Source organism: Mobula birostris, chromosome 13, assembly GCF_030028105.1.
Source record: "Mobula birostris isolate sMobBir1 chromosome 13, sMobBir1.hap1, whole genome shotgun sequence".
NCBI classification, from domain to species: domain Eukaryota; kingdom Metazoa; phylum Chordata; class Chondrichthyes; order Myliobatiformes; family Myliobatidae; genus Mobula; species Mobula birostris.
The window spans coordinates 56,450,944-56,472,726 of NC_092382.1; the positions used below are offsets into that span (position 1 = coordinate 56,450,944).

Genomic DNA, 21,783 nt, shown 5'->3' on the forward strand with positions numbered 1-21,783 from the left:
GCGATAGTCGAGGAAGCCACGGATTGACATATTGGAATGGGAATGGGAAGTGGCATGAAACTAGGTGACCAATAGCAGATATCGCTTCTTCTAGGACCATGTTGTAATAGAGTATCTTGTGAGCATGATGTAATGGTCCTGTGATGGTGTGGTGATGTAATTCTCCCGCCAGTGTGAGGTCACATGATGCAATTTTCCCGCCGGTGTGAAGTCACGTGATGGCCTGTTCCAACAGGTATAAACCGGGAAAGCCTTGCTGTGACGCAAGAGTTTTGTGTTGGTTGGTTCGTCGGTGTTTAGTTTGGCTGCGTATTCGTCTCATGACGCAGTTTCACTTCAAAACGGAGCTTTAGTTCATATTTTAAGATGGAAAGGTTGCTGCTGGCAGTTTCACCAATCGCTGCCAGTCTTTGTTTGTAGCATCTTTGATTCGTCTTTACAGTCCAGTATTGGAGAGTGAAAACCTTACCAATGTACGGGAACCCGAACGACTGGGGAAAGTTGCTGTCATTCGGTAGTTTTATAAAGGATCGACCTTATTGAATCTTCGTTCAACAATAGTGGCCTACATCTGAGATAACATCTGCAAGAGCAGAAAAGTTTGGTGCAGTGTTCACCTTCCAGAGAAGAAGGTCAGTTCCTTTAAACCGTTTTATTTTCCTTCGTTGCGAATCCTTCGTACAAGGCATATTTCTGCTGGGATCAGCAGTAACGTCACGTATTCGAGGAATTCTGTACTTCAGGGAGGCCTCTCCTAATTGACTGTATAAATCACTCGAACTTTCCAATTTGCCACTTTAAGACTGTGTTCGCATTTACCACTGTAAGAACTATTCCAAAGTTTGGCGGTTTGTTAAATTGCCGTAGAGCAGTTTACTTCCGGTTAAATTAGTCTTTTTTTTTACTTTTCACTATTTTTGATCAGTCTTTAATAAATGTTTATATTTGTTTATAAAAACCTGTCTCAATTCCATATCCATTGTTGTCGCCCACGTAACACTGGTCATACCTCCTCTTACTTTCCCGATTCTGCTTGGCGGCCGCCGCCCCAGCCTATTTCGTAAGCCCTTTTCAGCTCTCTCCTCATATCAGACATATACTTCAGATAAGACTTCGGCTGCACCTCACCCGCGTCAATCCCGAAAAAGAGGTCAATGGGCAGCCTCGCCTCACGCCCAACCATCAGATAACAGGGCGAATACCCAGTAGCTTTATTGCTTGTACAGTTGTAACAGTGAAACAAATGCCCAATATGTTGACTCCTTCATTTCTTTTTGCTGACCTCCAGAGTCCCAAGTATGTCTAACAAGGTCTGATTAAACCTCTCCGCCTGGGGACCGGCCTGCGGATGATAAGGCGTGGTCCTCGATTCCTCAACTCCCAGCATGCCCAGTAACTCATAGATGAGCTTACTCTCAAAGTCCCGTCCTTGATCACTGTGTATCCGCCGGGGAAGGCCATAATGCAAGAAATACTCACCCATAACGCTTTTCCCACCGTAGTCGCCCTCTGGTCCTTGGTTGGAAGAGCCTGATTATATCTGGTGTGGTGGTGCGTGATGACTAAGGCATTTGCCGTGTTGCTGGCATCGGGTTCTATAGACAGAAAATCCATACACACCAGGTTCAAGGGCCCTGCACTCTGCAAGAGTGAGAAAGGAAGAGCCTTCACTGGCAGTGTTTTCCGGCGTATGCAGCGAATACACGGCTTGCAGTACTCTTAAAACTCCGACTTCATTCGACGCAAGTAACACCTGTCCTTGAGTAACCCATAGGTCTCCATCCTCAAATGTCTAGACTCATCGCGCAGTGACTTCAAGGCAATCTTCCGATACTTCTCAGGCAGGACCAACTGCCAACACCGAGGTCGGTCCGGGGATGACGTTACCCGGTATAAAACTTGTTTCCTCAACTTCAACCGAGGCCACTCCCTCAGTAACGGAGGCACTGAAACGTGTTTCTTCTTCACCGCCCAGGCCATTTCCCCCTTATCTACCGCGTATCAAACGATGCCAATGCCCGGACCATCTCGCTGAGCAGCAGCCACTTCCCCCGGACTCAATTCCAGCAGCTGCTTGGTCTTCAGATCAGTCAGGTCACAGTAAACAGGGGGTAGGGCGTCGTCAGAAGCCCCCAGTGGGTCCACTGCGCGAACCGGCATCTCCTTTTCGTCGGCCTTCACAGTCATAGCGAACTGAAGCATGGCCTTCACCGCAGGGTCAGTAACGCTCTCCCACTCCTGGTCACTCTCCAGTTCCTGATGCACCCGTCGGGACAAAGCGTCGGCATCGACGTTCTGGCTCCCCGGCCGGTAGTTCAGGCTGAAATCATAAGACGACAAGGCCGCCAACCACCGATGGCCTGCAGCATCCAATTCGCGGACGTCAGGATGTAAAGTGACCATGTGACAACAGTCCGTCTTCATCTCAAACTTGGCCTCGTAGAGACAGTCACTCAGCTTATCGACCATGCCCATTTCAACGGTAGGAACTCCAAATTGTGGGCGGTATAGTTCCTCTCGGAGGGCGACAAGCTCCGGATGACAAACGCTACAGGCCTCAACCGGCTACCCTGATCTTGATACAAGACGGTCCCTAATCCCTCTCGGCTGGCATCGGTGTGTAGTACATAAGGTAACCGGGGTTCCACAAAAGCCAGCACCGGCGCCTGGGTCAGCAACTCTTTCAGCAATTTAAAAGCCTCCTTACATTTTGCATCCCACCTCTGTCCGAAAGGTTCCGCTCGGTAGAGATAATCTCCGGTCTGCATTCCCCTTTTTCCTTTTCTGCCCCAAGGGAGGGTAACCAGGCCGAAGCTGGTTCAAGGGGTGACTCACTTTGGCGTAGCCCTTCACGAATCTCCGGCTGCGTTGTCATCGCTTCTATCTTAGCTGGGTATTAACTACTCCATCCCGCGAGATTATGTGCCCAACATAGCTAACATACGTCTTGCAGAACTGGCACTTGTCCAGGGAGAGTTTTAACCCTTCCTCATTCAGTCGGCTTAGCACCTTCAGTAGCCTCGCTTTATGCTCTTCCAAGGTGTATCTAAATACTATCAAGTCATCCAAGTACACCAACACATCAAACAAATTCATATCCCCCACCTTCTTCCACATGACCCTCTGGAAAGTGACAGGGGCTCCTGATATGTCCTGGGGTATTCTTTCAAACTGGGAAAATCCCAGAGGGCATATAAATGCCGTCTTCTCTTTATCGGCATTGCTCATCGGGATCTGGTAGTATCCACTCCTCAAATCCAGAACACTGAACCACTTCGCTCCACTGGGACAGGTCAGCGCATCTTCGACGCTCGGGACTGTATACTGGTCGGGGACAGTGCGCCGGTTTAGAGTCCTATTGTCCACACACATGCGTCCATTTCCGTTCTTCTTCCGGGCCATTACTATTGGAGATGCATAAGGGCTTCGTGATTCAGAGATGATCCCTGCTTCCTTCAACTTACGCAGGTGCTGGCGCACATTTTCCACATCGGCAGGGGACAATCGCCGCGACCTCTCTCTGATCGGCGTGTCCTCAGTCACCTGGATGGTGCGGCGAGTGCTCTTGAAACAACCCACATTGAAATCGCCAAGGGAAAAAACATCTTCCAGCTGCAACATCTTCTCCACCAGCCTCTTCTTCCAACCCGGCGGCACCGGCGAGTTCCCAAAGTTAAAAGCCTCAGCAGTCAGCTTCTCTATGTTTTCCAATCGTATCCTTCCAGCAGGCCTCAAGGGGGCGCTCGACATTACAGTTACCGGGAACAAATGTGCCAGCGGCAACCCTCTCTTAAAGGTGATTTCTCTCGTTGTGCTGTTCTGACAATCACAGCAATCCTGTTCGCCTGTACCACCGAGAGCCTCTGCACTTCGGGCCTCACCAGCAACCCAGCCGGAAATCTTTACTCCCCCTCGAGGTCCACTAAAAGGCCTCACCATCAAGCACACAGGGAAATCTGGGGGTTCCCATCACCCTCGCTACTTCCCCGGGCCTTATTGCCTTAGGCTTCGACTGGGTAGACCACACAGTCCCTCGCTTACGTTCAGTATCCGGCCCAGGGTGGCTCCGCACTGCCACAAAAGCAGCTCGAAACATTGGGTGCACAGACCGGGTCTCGAAAAAGTTCTCACCCGCCCTTTCCTGGCAGGCCCCCATGAGCCTCCGTACTACAGGGGTGTTGGTCCCCACAAGAATTGAATCACCCCCCGTCTCAATCAGGTCCGGACAAACCAGCATTAACGTCTCCCGAACTTCGGACAACCCCACATCGGCTACTGAAAACTCCAGTCTCTCTGACAAATACGCGTCATACGCATAATCACCAGCACTGACGCGTCAGTTCTCCAGTGCACTGAATGGGGTCACGGACAAATGCTTTAAACACTGGTTGTAAAACCAACGGTATAGTAACGCGACCTGCGACCCCGTATAGCGGCACGCTGGATCGGGGACCCATTACTCCTTCTGGAATCGGGTCTTTCGCTTTCAGGGTTCCTTGGTACATCGTGTTCCCCCAGAGACACCAGACCGTTCCCTCACTGGGTCTCCTCTAAATTTCCCGACACCTCTCCCTGCTTGGATGCCCGGGGACTCCCCCTCGGAGGGATTCCCTGCTGCCCACATTTCTGCTGGAAGTGACCCTCTTCCCCACAGTTATAGCGCACCCCGTGCCACTCACATTCTCTCCAAAAATGTCCCTCTTTACCGCAGTTATAGCACACGCTAACGGCCACCCCTCTTCTCGCGGACCCCCCACCACTCGCAGCCTTCTGACACAGTGAGAACTCTACACTCAAAAAAAATATATTTAAAAAAAACATAATAAAAGTCTAAGACTTGGAGACGATAAATGCATAAAATTCCAACAGAAACAAGGAACAGTCAAGCTTATTACATCATCCTGTAGTAGTTAAACTCATTCCGATTACTTACACAAGGATAATCAAGTGGAAATCATCATTCACGAAAATCTTGCTTTAAAACATAATCTTTTACTCCTCTTCCAGCATTAATCTGGGTTATATCCTGACCCCGCAAGAGGATATAATGCTGCATTCACAAACTTCAAGACTACTCTCACTGGCGAATACGGAAGTAAAGTCATCATTAAGGACTTGCCCCACCTCGCCGACTCCAGCGCATGTTTTATCTTCTATCCCTGACCCGAACTATCCTCACTCTCTTCATCCTCTTCACAACGTCTTGGGGGTTTTCATAATCCTACTCGCCAAGACCTGGCCTTCTGATGACGGAGAGGGAAGTAGGAGTTAACAGAGAGGGGAAGGGAGGTGATGGTCACGAAGACGGGCTGGCAGGAGGCAGAGAAAGGATGCGGTTTGGGAAGGTGTGGGTTCGACGAGACTGGAATGGAGGGTTTAGCGAGACAGGAAGGGTTGAATTTTTCCGAAGGACTTTAGAATCGTGGAAATGCAAATCCCAGAGAGCCCTCGAGACAGTCAAGGTACGTAAGCCTTTTCTTCGACTCACGTTTCCCACCTTCCCTAATCCCATTCTCTCTCAACCCCCAGTGTCTATCACCCTCTCCAGTCTTTACATCTCTCGTCTTCCTGTTTCCCCCAGATATTTCCGCTCTATCTCGCCTCTAAATCAATCTTTCTCTACGCTCACAAACAAGAGGAAAGCTGCAGATGCTGGAAATCGGAATAACACACACAAAATTCTGCATGAACTCAGCATGCCAGGCAGCACCTATGGAGAAGAGTACAGTGGTTGTTTCGGACCGACATACTTCGGAAGGAGTGGGGGGAAAGCTGAGGAGTAGATTTAAAAGGTGGGGGATGTGAGAGAGAAATACCAGTTGATAGGTGAACCCTGGAGGGGTAGGGATGAAGTAAGAAGCTGGGATGTTGATTGTTGAAAGAAGTTGGAGGCCCTCAGCAATTCTTTACCTTACAACCCCTCCCCACTTTTTGCTTTCCGCAGGGATCGCTCCCAACACGACTCCCTTGTCCATCCGCCCCTTCCCCTAATCTCCTCTGGCCACTTATCCTTGCAAGCGGATCAAGCACTACACCTGTCCATACATCTCCTCCCTCACTACCATTCAGGGCCTGAAACAGTACCTCCAGGTGAGGCAACATTTCGATTCTGTTGGATTTCGTTACTGTGTCCGTTGCGCCCGGTGTGGCCTCCTGCATATCGGTGACATGTAACATAGTCTGGGAGACTGCTTTGTTTAGTATCTACGCTCTCGTCGCCAGATCAAGCGAGATCTCCCAGTGGCCACCCATTTTAATTCGTCGTCCCATTCCCATCCCGATATGTCCATCTATGGCCCCCTCCACTGTTGCGATGAGGCCACACTTAGGCTGAAGGAACAAAACCTTGTATTGCGTTTGGATAGTCTCCAATCTGATCGCATGAACATCAATTTCTCAAACTTCTGGCAATGCCCACGGCCGGCTTTCACCATTCTCCATCCCCTTTCTTTAGGTCAGAGGAAATGTCAGGGGTAAGTTTTTTATATATATATATATACTGAGAGTGGTGAGTGCATGGAATGGGTTGCCGACAACCGTGCTGGAGGCGGAAGCGATGGCGCCTTTTAAGAGACTCCTGGATGGAGCTTGGAAAAAATAGAGGGTTATAGGTAAGCCGAGGTAGTTCTAAAGTAAGGACATGTTCGGCACAGCTTTGTGTACCGAAGGGCCTGTATTGTGCTGTAGGTTTTCTATGTCTCTGTATTTCTATGTTTCTATGTTTCTCCCCTCTCACCTTATCTCTTGCCAGCCCACTGCCTCCCTGTTGTGCTCCTGCTGTCTCTTTCATTCCTCAATGTCCCGGTGTCACTATCACCGATCAACTTCCAGGCTCCTTACTGCAAGCCCTCCCCATTCAGGTTTCACCTGTCACCCGGTGTTTCTCTCTCCCCGCCCTCCCCCCTACCTTTTAAATTCACTCCTCAGCACTTTTTACTCCAGTCTTGCCGAAGGGTTTCTGCCCGGAACGTCAACTGTACGTTTTCTCATAGATCTGCCTGGGCTGCTGAGTTTCTCCGGCATTTTGCATGTGTCTCTCTCCCGTTGTCAATCTCCCCACGCCCACTCTCCAACCCTGGTCCCTCGTTGTGCCACCACCCCACCCCCTTCTCGCTATCCTCCCACTCTCTCTTATTCTTACTTTTCCCGAAGTCCCTAACTCCCAGTCGCTCTCTACCAATCCCTCCCACTGTCTCTCTCAGTCCATTCTCCCACACTCCTTCCACTCTGTCTCTCGCCTTCAGTTTCTCTTTTCCCACTCTGTCACCCTCGACCATTCAAGCCCTGGTCTCTCTCACTCCGAATGTCCTCGTCCCTCTTTCCCTTCTCTCTCTCCCCCAGTCTGTCTCTCCACAGTCTCGCTCTTTCTCTCACTCAGTTTATCTCTCTCTCTCCCTTAGTCTGTCGCCCTCTGCCCTTTATCCTCACCTAAACTCTCGCCCCTGTATCAGTCTCTGCTTTCCACACTTCCCGTCCCTCTCCCACGTTTCTCTCCCCAGTCTCTCTCTCATTCTCTCACCAATATCTCTGTCCCCCAGATTCTCTTTTCTCCAATTTTCGCTCACCCCAGTCTCTCTCTCTCTCTCTCTTTCCCTTCTCTCTCTACACTGTCTCTCCCTTCACGGTCACTTCCCCATCCCTGTAGTGCTAAGCATTTCTCCACAACAGGTTTATCTAATGCGAAGCGCATGTGCAAGGCTTACTCCAAATTCGTGAAGACTGCTAATTCTCTTTTTTGTTTCATTCTTATACAAAAGACTGAAATAACAAATGAGTTGCTTTTATTACCGATTTGGTCTTGAATGCCGTCAGATCCTGACATGCCCTAGCCTAGGGTGTTTTGGAAAACTGCAGCGGAGATGGTTTTGCCCTTATCGAAGAGCAGGGAATCGAAAGGCCAGGAGGCAGCTGACGTTATATAAGGGATGCAGCGATGTGCCGGGGAACAATTGGGACATGAGTCAGCTCATGATGGGATTCAGATGACAAAGTTTACTTGCAGTGAGACGACAGAAAGATGTTCAATTTGACAGAGTAGGCAATGACGTAACAGGGGAGTGGGACATGCACTTCGGAGTAATGGATTGAAGGTTTTTTTTTTTAACCGGAGGGAAAACTCAGGAAGACGAGATGGACATTGACTTATGAGTTCAACTTCCGGATGCCGGGAAGGTTATTTCGGCTGTAACGAAAGTAAATTCAATGCTGGCTTGTATTTCAAGTGAGATCAAATTTAATTCCACTGATCGTGTGGGGCGTAAGTTCTCTGTATTTAAGAAAAAAAAAGTTGAATAGTTCTTGATGTTCAGAGTGTTAACGGTTTCTGGGAGACGCGAGCAGACTGGGGTTGACAAACAGGTCACCCAGGAAAGAACGGCAGAGGAACTAATGACCCAATTATCCTTCGGTCCAATGGTCTTATCTCATGTCATTCGGCCGAGTTAATTAACAATGATCCCTTTTCTCAAAGTATTGATAAAGTGCCTAACGAGAGCTCCTACCGCGTTGCGTTCATTGAACGTCTTTCCTACCCGGTATAACACACCCTGGAAGAAAGGCGCCTTTCTTACAAGGACATCAATAGACCTTCAGAAATAGACTTTATGCAGATGCTAATTGGACCCTGGACAGTCATTGCTTGTGCGAGTAAACACACCACGATTTTGATGCCAGCTCATTGGACACCGTCAGTTGAAGTTAGGATATTTGTATACGTGGATGTGGCCTTTTCATAGTATGTTGGATGCAATCAGTTAAATCTTTTTGCGGCGCTGTCTCATCTCTCCCAGCACGTACCAGGCCCGATCAGATCACTGAGAATTCCGCCCGTTCACTTTGCGATGGAAAATTGACGGATGTGCATTTACGATAGCCGCAGGATACATTGTCGGGAGGTGCAGCGGTGACGACAGCGGGAGTATGGTGAACAAATAAATCTAAACTTTGGATGAGTTTAATAACTGGTAGGAGGTGGATGTCGTGGGCTGCGGGCGCGGAAGGGTCCGTTCTCGTGCTGTGTCTCTCTCGGCCACTCAGCCAGTTTTATTCTCACGCTGCTACGTTCTCCAGTGACCGGCAGTGTTGCAGTGTCAAGATGGAAAACACTGTGATTGCCAGGGAGACAAACTTAGATATTTTGTTTAATTAGTTCAACAATTGACGTGAGCGGATATTTCGCTGCGCTGATGAACTGCTCTCTGAACTTAGACTGAGTTACCCCAAAAATAAAAGTGTTTGTGCAGCAACTTAATATCATCAGCATGTTTCCTGACTGTTCAAATATGTATTCCGAATAGTTGTAATTACTTGGATCCAATCGGGCAATGGTGAAGTAATGAAATTCGGCAACACTCACCGACCACAGGATGTTGAAGCTTCCGGAGATGGTGAGAAGTAAGATCACAGACCTCCTCCTGCTCTCCATCTCCGGGTCACTGTGGTTCTCCGCCTTGCTCTGACCCCTCAGCCCCTTACGGACGCGACTAGTCACTAAAATGTGTCTAACTGTCAGAGCGTTGAACAGGAGTATAAGCACGAACGGGAGTAATGGCGTTAGGACGGTAGAAAACCACCGATATCCCCCCCCCCCCCCCCCGGGATCCGTATCGTGGCCCGGCTTTCGAATACAGTCCCAGGGTATATTGTTGATCACTTTCGCGGGACGATATATAAAGAAGTTAGACATATTTTTAAAACAGAGAAGGTCGCCAGTGGCTGTCAGAACCGCAGCCGCAGTTTTCCCGGTGCAATACTTTGTTTTCCACTTCGAGCAGCATATGGCGACAATCCGATTAAACGTAAAAGTGACGGTGAACCAGACAGACCTTTCTGTTGCTGCCTCTCCCAGGACGGAGATCACACTGCACACGGGGGTGATGTCCAGGAAAGTCCCGGGGAAGTAATAATAACCGACCCACCACAATATCACCGCAAACACGATGGTCAGTAGATCCGCCGCTGCCGTGGCCACCGGGTAGAGAGTGGTGCAGGTGGAGAGGCCGCACTTTCCCCGGGACAGGATCACCATCGCCACTAAATTCACTGGGAAACAAGCAAAGATAATAAATGAATTACTGTCTCTCTGCTCCACGGTCCTCAGGGTAGAGATAAGCTGGAAACTGAGAATAACCAAACTTTTCAGATAGCTCATTTCTGGAGATTTAAAAATAGTAAAGTACAACTCGCAGATGCGTCAAAGGAGTGCGTGCTTGTTGAAAGGGTATTGTACTCGGTACTGGGAGAAGAGCAGGATCTGGGAAACAGGCATTGTCAACTGAACGCCGAGGGAGCTTTAGAGCGATTAATATAAAACGGCCACCATCAGGGATTTGATTGATGGGTAAAGCCTCGATACCTCGGCGAATTTCTCAGTGATAGTGATTCCCGCCACCTTTATTCTGGCGTTCCCCTTACACAACAAATCCTGCTACCTCCACCTCTGTCCATTTACAGGTTTCAAACTCGAAAGCGAATTTATTTCCCCTTTCTGCATGTCTTCGTCTCCTTCTCGACTCCCTTTTGCCACCGCCCACGGAAGCTTGGCCTTGCTTCTTTTTAATTTCTGTAAATTTGGCCCAGGTTCCTTCACGCCGTGTCAAGGTTAACCAATCAGGAAGTTTCAATATTCGCTTTTGAAGATTTTGCCTGGCTCTTTGAAACTTACAGTTATTTTGAACATTCATGGATAAACACAAAATACTCTGCAGATGCTGCGGTCTCCGCCAAAAACGTGTTGTGAGTGTAACTCTCAAGCGATGTCAACCGTTCTCCCCTGGATCTTACCGGTGATTCTTTTCCTACATTCCCTTCCAAATTGCAGCAAGTTCTTAAAACACAATGCAATACCTTTAAATTGGAACTTAAAACGTGTTCCATTATGGATCCGAAATAACAACAATAACCCGTAAAGGTGGCGAGCGCTCTGCATTATCAGCATTTACTTTGAAAGCGGTTTTGCATCGATAAATCAAAACTGCCTGCTATGAATCCACAAAATAAACCCCTAACCTGAAGTTTCTACTCTACATCTGTTTCAACTGTCGGTGTATTTCAGCTAAAGCCACGCGTTAAACTGCAAGGGAACGTCTGAGTGAACACAGGGATGGTCACAATGTCTGCACCGCATTCACTAATACAACCGTGTCGCAAGGCTTTCGATAACTGAACAAGTCTCGAAACCGCGCACAAACAACAGCAAATGTTAGTTCACCTGTGTTCTTACCAGGGACACCAATGACTGCAATGATCATGAAGTATCTCTTTCTCACACGGTAAAATGCTGTGTGATATTCAATCCGTCTTCCAGCTGCCCGCGATCTCGCTGAAGAATCTCTGAGCTGATGAATCTCCGCGGTCGTTAATTTATACTCGCTCCAGCACACCGAATATTCAATACTACACAAGGCTGACGTGTCTTCCAACAGCTGGAGTAAAAATAAACATGATGTCATTCAAGTAAAATCCCAATTGTGATGAGGTCTGGAGAGCTTGACAATAAATCACAAAATCTCAAAGACAAAGAAATGACGATTGGAGAAGTTGTTGCGAAACACACTCAGGCTCACCTCTCGGTTTCATGATTGCTATTGTTAATCTTGTCTATTCCTATGCTGCATGGACTTTGTCATCGCAGACCAATGACATACGGTCAGTAGGGTGCTCCGTTTCACTTTGTGAATTGCCTCGGTTATAGATCTTGTTAAGGACGTGATTACGTTGCCTCGGGAAATAGAACAATTCAGATAGTAACGGAGAATATGTAATTCTCTCCTTGAAGTGGGGGAGGAAGACGTGCTTCTCACAGACGTTTAAACTTTATTTCAAGTATTCAGTGGTGAAAGCATTTCCCGATGTCAGCTGAATCTAATACGAAAAGCATCGGCTAGTTAGAAGTGTAAGTTTGAGCGTCATTAGCATAAGGTGTCGGTGTGAGGAAATGACACAGAAATTAAATTGCAAACCTGCCGATCCAGGCTACTGCACTTCCGGTGTTCACAATTATGTCTCCACTACGTTAGAGAGGAAAACCAAACAACCGAGTTGAGTTTGAGTGTTCATTCCTCATGGTCACGTAGTTGGCCCTCAGCCCCTTGATTTTATCACTTTTTAATTGTTTAACACTGACTTTTTATGTCTCTGACTGTGGCTTTCTCCAGTACTAGCTTTTTTTCAAAATCTGTCATGTGACTCACGCTGGAATAAAATAGTGGGTATAAGATGCCAGAAGTTTATGGCCAAAGCAGGCCGATCTATAGAAAGAAATAAAGAGGATGTTTGAGCTGAAGTGGCAAAAATGGCAGGCGAATCACACGCAGCAACTACTTACCAGAGTCCCCATTGTCTAAAGCGGCCGTGCTATAGCTGTAGAGCAAATGCTTGTCTGTTAACCCACGAGGTTTCCCGTATTCTCCACAAATATTCAAACAATAGGAAAGGAAACACCCCCCCCCCCAAAAAAAAATAAGTTCCCCTCTACCACCACTCTGCTCCGTCTAGCGGATTTAGTCCTTACTCTTTATAATTTCTCCTTTGGCTCCCCACACTTCCTCCAAACTAAAGGTGTAGCTATGGGCACCCGTATGGGTCCTAGCTATGCCTGCCTTTTTGTTGGCTTTGTGGAACAATCTATGTTCCGTGACTATTCTGGTATCTGTCCTCTACTTTTCCTTCGCTACATCGACGACTGCATTGGCGCTGCTTCCTGCACGCATGCTGAGCTCGTTGACTTTATTAACTTTGCCTCCAACTTTCATCCTGCCCTCAAGTTTACATGGTCCATTTCCGACACCTCCCTCCCCTTTCTAGATCTTTCTGTCTCTGTCTCTGGAGATAGCTTATCCACGGATGTCTACTATAAGCCTACTGACTCTCACAGCTATCTGGACTATTCCTCTTCTCACCCTGTCTCTTGCAAAAATGCCATCCCCTTCGCGCAATTCCTCCGTCTCCGCCGCATCTGCTCTAGGGTTGAGGCTTTTCATTCCAGGACGAGGGAGATGTCCTCCTTCTTTAAAGAAAGGGGCTTCCCTTCCTCCACTATCAACTCTGCTCTCAAACGCATCTCCCCCATTTCACGTACATCTGCTCTCACTCCATCCTCCCGCCACCCCACTAGGAATAGGGTTCCCCTGGTCCTCACCTACCACCCCACCAGCCTCCGGGTCCAACGTATTATTCTCCGTAACTTCCGCCACCTCCAACGGGATCCCACCACTGAGCACATCTTTCCCTCCCCCCCCCTGCATTCCGCAGGGATCGCTCCCTACGCAACTCCCTTGTCCATTCGTCCCCCCCATCCCTCACCACTGATCTCCCTACTGGCACTTATCGGTGTAAGCGGAACAAGTGCTACACATGCCCTTACACTTCCTCCCTTACCACCATTCAGGGCTCCAAACAGTCCTTCCAGGTGAGGCAACACTTCACCTGTGAGTCGACTGGGGTGATATACTGCGTCCGGTGCTCCCGATGTGGCCTTTTATATATTGACGAGACCCGACGCAGACTGGGATACCGCTTTGCTGAACACCTATGCTCTGTCCGCCAGAGAAAGCAGGATCTCCCAGTGGCCACACATTTTAATTCCACATCCCATTCCCATTCTGACATGTCTATCCATGGCCTCCTCTACTGTAAAGATGAAGCCACACTCAGGTTGGAGGAACAACACCTTATATTCCGTCTGGGTAGCCTCCAACCTGATGGTATGAACATTGACTTCTCTAACTTCCATTAATGCCCCCCCCCCTTACCATACCCAGCAGGCCCCTAGTTCTAGCTGTTTGGCATAGGCATGACAGAGAGACAGAAAGGTGTTAACATGGGGGACCCCAGATGCTGGGGTGAGCCTTCTCAAGGACATAAACACAAATACCACCATCAACCAATACATTCTCCTTTAGTCCGAGAGAGTCCTGCTACTCAGTTCCTTCAGTAACACGTTTGCAGTCTGTTCGATGTAGTTCGAAGTTTAGTGTGATGTTCCTGCCCTTCTCTCCTATCTAGGCCGGCCATGGTTTGCTTGTGTTGTTTTTCCTGCTCTCGTTTCCGGTGCCCATCCACCCATTCACGCTCCGTTTTTAGCGTCTCCCAACCTTTGGCGTTCCTTCTGCAGTACATACCTCTATCCCAATCTCACATGCAGTTTTCCTCCAACTTGCTAATAATATACTGTTCCTCTTTACATCTGCCTTTTCCTTCCATTCCCATTTCAACAATTTCCACTTCTTTCCACAGTTCTTTTTCCATATCGAATTTACTGCTTGTTCTCATGAGGCAATATCCCAGGTTCCCCCCTTCCCCCCAGTGGCCACATTTTGTTCCCCAATTTCTTATTCAGCTCTGCACTCAGCATTCACAAATCCTTTTCCTTGTCTGGAAAACTCTCACACAAACTGTCTAGGGCTGCTCCTGGCCCACTCATATCAATCGACTGCAATTGACCCATGTTCTCTAAGTAATTTACCCAGCATGTCTGCCTCCTGCCCACTTAGTAAAATTTACCCGGTACTGCCTCCTGTCCACTCAGTAAAATTTTGCCTTCCTTATACGAGTCTCCTGACAGATTTTTTCCCAATCCCGTCAAGGTATGAGATCAGCCTTGGGCGGGGGACGGAACCTCCAAAGGAACTAACAGAGAGCGACAAAAGGTAAAATACCTATTGGGCGCCCGGTCGGTCTCTGCAGTCCCCAGAGTGGTCCAGCCACTTACTCAGCCTGTCTGCTTGGCACTCCCTATATTGGGATCCTGTTCGTGACACCAAATGTTAAAGTTGAATCTGAATAAAACTTGGGACACCAGCTTCTTATTGTCTCCACAGTTTATTGCATATTCTCCTGCAGGATGTTTGAGACCCAGTTGTCAAAGGGAAGGCATGTAAGCACTGCCACCATCTGAAAAGTGGACTGACTTAGTCGGGTTACAGCCATATACTTATATATAGTAAGCCGCATACATTACTCTCGCAAGACGTTATTTGAACTGGTACGCCAACCAAGTCTGTTGGTGCAAAACTTAATTACTTAGATAAGAGAGTTTGCTAAATAAAGTTTTTGAACGAGAACTGAGTGTCCTCATAATCTAATCTAAAAAAATCTAATCTAATCTAATCTAACTACAGACGGATGTACTGTTCAGTACTTCCCAGATATTCCCTTTGCAAAGCCCTGACTTAATTACAGACAGATGTTCATTCCTGTCCTTATCAGTGAGTCCTCCTCCCTTTACTCAAACGAGGGTACAATGTATAATGTTGTCAACTAATGAGAGTACAATGTATAATGTTATCAGCTCTCAGTCTGTCTCTCTGCAAGCTGCAGAGAACTAGTAATGAGCCTGTCTTAGCTAACCGCTGAAGACAGAGTTTACTTCAGTTAAAAAAAATTCCTATTCAGTCCCAATTATTCTTTCAGCCAGAGGTTACATAGGTTCAAAATGATTTTTTTATATATCCTCAATTCCTCAGGAGGATTCAGGGGAAATATTTATGTACAATATAGAAACTGGTGTTATCTGTGTGTATTGTGGTGATGCAAAAGTTTCTGCAGAATTTACAAGTGGGAAGAAGTGGAGTGATATTTGGAAATCTGGCTTTTTAAAGCATAATTTAGCAAGCAAACCACATGGACAATGTGCAAAATCTCTGGTAAGAAATTCCTTCATCACCAGTAATAGACCTGCTAACATAGGTTGTGTGAGAGAGCAGATGAACTTGATCAAACCCAGAGGATATCAAAGTTCTTATCGACAGTGAATTGCGAGCTGTTAAAATGAATACCTCTCTATATAAGATTCACTGTGCACGTGTTGTCACTGGGTAAAAAAAAATGCACAGTACAAGATTTATGTGCACACTGGTCATTACAAATTAGAGAGGACATTGGTGGGAAGGTGGGGCGACCTTCAGTGTCCCTGATGCCCTCACCAACAAGATGTGCATCCAGCTGCAGCTTGTAACCCTGCACTTTAAGGAGTTGGAACTTGAAATGGATGAATTCCAGATCATCTGGCAGTCAGAGGGGGTTATAGATATGACATGAAGAGAGGTGAGTTACACCCAAAGTGCAGGACACAGGGAACTGGATGAGAGTCAGGAAGGGGAATGAGTTTAAATAGCCATCGCAGAGTACTCTTGTTGCTATCCTGCCCAACAACAGTTGGACCACTTTAGAAACTGTTGGGGGGATTACCTGGCAGAGGAAAGTCAGAGGCATGATAGGGGATTTGTTAGTTAGGGGAACAGAACAAGAGGGGACTAATATCCCAGTGGTAAGGCTTGCTAGTGCTCGCGTGGGGGGAGGGGGTGATGTGGTTAAAATAAGTTGTAGGAGGAATGGGAGCCAGAATGACAGAACAGATAGTGGAGAGGGTGAATTGAATTGAATTGACTTTATTCCATACATCCTTCATATACATGAGGTGCAGAAATCTTAACGTTACGTCTCCCTCTAAATGTGCAATGTGTAATTTATAATAACTTATAATAAATAGTTTGTACATAGGACAGTCAATTGTATCAGCATGAATTAATCAGTCTGATGGCCTGGTGGAAGATGATGTCCCGGAGCCTGTTGCTCCTTTTGCTGTGGTGCCGTTTCCTGGATGGTAGCAGCAGGAACAGTTTTTGGTTGTGGTGAATTGTGTCCCCAATATCCTTTGGGGCCTTTTTACATACTTGTCTCTGTAAATGTCCTGAATAGTGGAAAGTTCACATCTACAGATGTGCTGGGCTGTCTGCACCACTCTCTGCAGGTTCCTCCGATTAAGGGAAATACAGTTCCCATACCAGGCAGTGATGCAGCCAGTCAGGATGTTCTCAATTGTGTCCCTGCAGGAGGTTCAGGATTTGGGGCCCCATCCCAAACTTCTTCAACCGTCTGAGGGGAAAGAGGTGCTTTTTTCACAACACAGCCGGTATGTACAGACAATTTGAGATCCTCGGTGATGTTTATGCCAAGGAATTTAAAGCTGTTCACCCTCTCAACCCCAGATCCCTTGATGTCAATAGGGGTTAGCCTGTCTCCATTTCTCCTGTTGTCCACAATCAGCTCCTTTGTTCTTGTGACAATGAGGGAGAGTTTGTTTTCTTGACACCAGTCAGATGTTGTTCAGACCTCAGATAGAGTCAGCAATCAAACGGTTGAGCATGGTGCGATGAATGTGTTGAGATTCTAAATTGGAGAAAGGTCAATTTTGATGGTATCAAAGGATCTGACAAGTGTGGTTTGGGACAGGCTGTTTTTTGACAAAAGAGTACTTGGTATTTGGGAGGACTTCAGAAGTGAAAGTTTGAGGGTGTAGAGTTTGTATGGGCCTGCCAAATTAAAAATTGAACGGTAACTGGCGCAGGGAACCTTGGTTTTCAAGAGATATTGATGCCCTGGATATTTTGTTCCTCTAAATGCCTCAGACTGTTAGTCAATGCTGAAAAACATTTAAGCTGTCTAATGCAACTACCTGCACCGGGACCATCGCCCTCCATACCCCTACCATCTAGGCTCCCATCCAAACGTATCTTAAATGGTGAAACCGAGCTTATATTCACCACTTGTGCTGGCATCTCATTCCACACTCTCTTGACCATTTCAGTAAAGAGCTTTTCCAAATGTTCCCCTTAAATTTTCACCTTCCCCACTTACCAATGAACTTGGTTGTCATCTCACCCAACCTCAGTGGAAAGAGCTGCTTGCATTAACCCTATCTATACCCTCATAATTTTGTATACTGCTAACAAATTTTCAATGTATAATTTCCTTGTTTATGTTTAGAGCCTTTTTTAGGTGTATAAGATGATGAGGGGCATTGATTGTGTGGATAGCCAGAGGTTTTATTCCCAGGGCTGAAATTGCTAATACGAGGGGCATAGTTTTAAGGTGCTTGGAAATAGATACCGAGGCGATGTTAGGGGTAAGTTTTTTTACACAGAGTGTGGTGGGTGCGTGGACTGCACTGCCGGCTAATTTGCATTTGATTGTTTCAGTTACTGTGGGGCCAGGCACCCGTGCAGCCAGCAGGAACATGGAATAATACCAATGGAGATTGTCAAGGTGAGCCAGGACACAGATTGGAGATGGCAGAAATGCCCCATTCTTATACAGACAGGAAGAGCATCAGAGAATTTGATGGTCATTCCAGATACCAGTTCTGTGCCCACTCAGAAGATGATTTCTCTCTCCAACTCGGGCTGAACTTCACTGTAACAGTGTGATGTCAGATCACACCTTGACAACTCAAGTGATCTCATCTGAAATGTTGTCCTTCACCCATTGATGGATTTTGTAAATCTTTTTACAGGTTAAAAGTGACAAGGAATTTGTCTACGGTAATCCAGAACACAACACACAAGTTTTGCTGTCTCTGTCCAGACATTTAAGAAGTGGACCAAGGGATTCACTCAATCATCTGACCTACTGACTTGCCCATAATTTTACACAGGGGAGACGCTATTCATCTGTTCAGACATTGGGAATGGATTCACTCGGTCATCTCAACTGAAGGTATATCAGCAGTTCACACAGGGCAAGGCCATTAATCTGTTCTGTGGGTGAGAAGGGATTCAGTCGGTCTTCCCACCTGTGGACACACCAGTCAGTTCACACTGGACAGAGGTTGGTTATCTGCTGAATTTGTGGTGAAGGATTCACTCGGTCATCTGGCCTCATAGCTCACCAGCGAGATCACACTGCAGAGAGGCCGTTCACCTGCTCATACTGTGGGAAGGGATTCACTCAGTCATTTAATCTGCAGGTACATCAGAGAGTTCACACTGGAAAGAAGCCATTCACCTGCCCGGACTGTGGGAAGGGATTCTCTTGCTCATCCCAACTGAAGGTGCATCAGTCAGTTCACACTGGGGAGAGGCCGTTCACCTGCTCAGACTGTGGGAAGGAATTCACTTTCTCACCTCACCAACTGAGACACCAGTCAGTTCACACCGGAGAGTGGCCATTCACCTGCTCAGATTGTGGGAAGGGATTCACTGAATCATCTCAACATAAGGTACATCAGAGAGCTCACACAGGGGAGAGGCCATTTGCCTGCTCAGTCTGTGGGAAGGGATTCATTAGTTCATCTATTCTGAAGGTACATCAGCGAGTTCACACTGGAGAGAGGCCATTCACCTGCTCAGACTGTGGAAAGGAATTCACTTTGTCATCACAACTGAAGGTACATCAGCGAGTTCACACAGGGGAGAGGCCATTCACTTGCTCAGTCTGTGGGAAGGGATTCATTAGGTCATCCAATCTGGAGGTACATTAGCGAGTTCACACTGGGGAGAGGCCATTTACTTGCTCAGACTGTGGGAAGGGATTCACACGGTTCGCTATCTTACAAGCACACCAGTCAGTTCACACTGGGGAGAGGCCGTTCAACTGCTCAGACTGTGGGAAGGGATTCACTCGGTCATCTCAACTGAAGGTACATCAGCGAGTTCACACTGCAGAAAAGCCTTTCACCTGCTCAGACTGTGGGAAGGGATTCACTCAGTCATCTCAACTACAGAGACACCAGCGAGTTCACACTACGTAGAGGCCAATCTCCTGTTTAGACTCTGGGAAGAGATGCTCTCAGCCAAACCAACCAAATGTGCATCATTATTCACACTGAGGGGAGGCTGTACACCTGCTGTGAATGTGGGAAAGGATTCATTCAGTTATCTAACCTTCAGCTGGCAGCTTAATATAGGGGGAAATAGCCGCCCAGCCCGGCCAAGCTTAAGAAATCTTGTTTGGGTGGATGCTGCATGATGTGTCCCCTGTTACAAATCAGTACTCCGAAATAACAAATGGTACACATGGTATGTGATTAAACGATTCAGCTTTATAATTCTTTTTTTGACTACAGGGTTAGTGAAGTAAACAAAAAAAAAGAAGTGCCCACTCTCTCCATTCGTGTCTTCTCATCTCTCCCCGGCAAAATACCATGAAAACCTCTCTTCCAGACTCACAAGAAAGAACATTTTTGTCATTGGATAGTGCCGCATTCCAAAACCCTGTTATCTCTAGTCGTAACCTAAACATAGAAACATAGAAACATAGAAAATAGGTGCAGGAGTAGGCCATTCGGCCCTTCGAGCCTGCACCGCCATTTATTATGATCATGGCTGATCATCCAACTCAGAACACCGCCCCAGCCTTCCTTCCATACCCCCTGACCCCCGTAGCCACAAGGGCCATATCTAACTCCCTCTTAAATATAGCCAATGAGCTGGCCTCAACTGTTTCCTGTGGCAGAGAATTCCACAGATTCACCACTCTCTGTGTGAAGAAGTTTCTCCTAATCTCAGTACTAAACGGCTTCCCCTCTATCCTCAAACTGTGACCCCTCATTCTGGACTTCCCCAACATCGGGAACAATCTTCCTGCATCTAGCCTGTCCAATCCCTTTAGGATCTTATACGTTTCAATCAGATCCCCCCTCAATCTTCTAAATTCCAACGAGTACAAGCCCAGTTCATCCATTCTTTCTTCATATGAAAGTCCTGCCATCCCAGGAATCAATCTGGTGAACCTTCTCTGTACTCCCTCTATGGCAAGGATGTCTTTCCTCAGATTAGGGGACCAAAACTGCACACAATACTCCAGGTGCGGTCTCACCAAGGCCTTGTACAACTGCAGTAGTACCTCCCTGCTCCTGTACTCAAATCCTCTCGCTATAAATGCCAGCATACCATTCGCCTTTTTCACCGCCTGCTGTACCTGCATGCCCACTCTCAATGACTGGTGTATAATGACACCCAGGTCTCGTTGCACCTCCCCTTTTCCTAATCGGCCACCATTCAGATAATAATCTGTTTTCCTATTTTTGCCACCAAAGTGGATAACTTCACATTTATCCACATTAAATTGCATCTGCAATGAATTTGCCCACTCACCCAACCTATCCAAGTCACCCTGCATCCTCTTAGCATCCTCCTCACAGCTAACGCTGCCACCCAGCTTCGTGTCATCCGCAAACTTGGAGATGCTGCATTTAATTCCCTCATCCAAGTCATTAATATATATTGTAAACAACTGGGGTCCCAGCACTGAGCCTTGCGGTACCCCACTAGTCACCGCCTGCCATTCTGAAAAGGTCCCGTTTATTCCCACTCTTTGCTTCCTGTCTGCTAACCAACTCTCCACCCACACCAATACCTTACCCCCAATACCGTGTGCTTTAAGTTTGCACACTAATCTCCTGTGTGGGACCTTGTCAAAAGCCTTCTGAAAATCCAAATATACCACATCCACTGGTTCTCCCCTATCCACTCTACTAGTTACATCCTCAAAAAATTCTATGAGATTCGTCAGACATGATTTTCCTTTCACAAATCCATGCTGACTTTGTCCGATCATTTCACCGCTTTCCAAATGTGCTGTTATCACATCCTTGATAACTGACTCCAGCAGTTTCCCCACCACCGACGTTAGGCTAACTGGTCTATAATTCCCCGGTTTCTCTCTCCCTCCTTTTTTAAAAAGTGGAGTTACATTAGCCACCCTCCAATCCTCAGGAACTAGTCCAGAATCTAACGAGTTTTGAAAAATTATCACTAATGCATCCACTATTTCTTGGGCTACTTCCTAAAGCACTGCTACAGAAAAACCATTACCTCAGAAGTGAAACATTACAGAGAGGCCATTACATTAGCAATGAAACCTTGAAGCGTGTTACACTTGTGACACACTACTGGGTTCACACCGGGGAGAAAGTTTCAATAAGCTGCATGCTGGATATTTGTCCATCACTGTTGCTGAAAACAATTTTGAGAGTGACTGTCGGTGCTGAACTCTGCAATTATT

The 21,783-nt window shown here is 47.1% G+C and overlaps 1 pseudogene; it reads left to right on the top strand.

Annotated features, from left to right (window-relative positions):
• The window catches only part of LOC140207945 (uncharacterized), a 190,888-nt pseudogene extending 171,282 nt beyond the window's left edge, over positions 1 to 19,606 (top strand).
• The last annotated feature ends 2,177 nt before the right edge of the window (positions 19,607 to 21,783 follow it).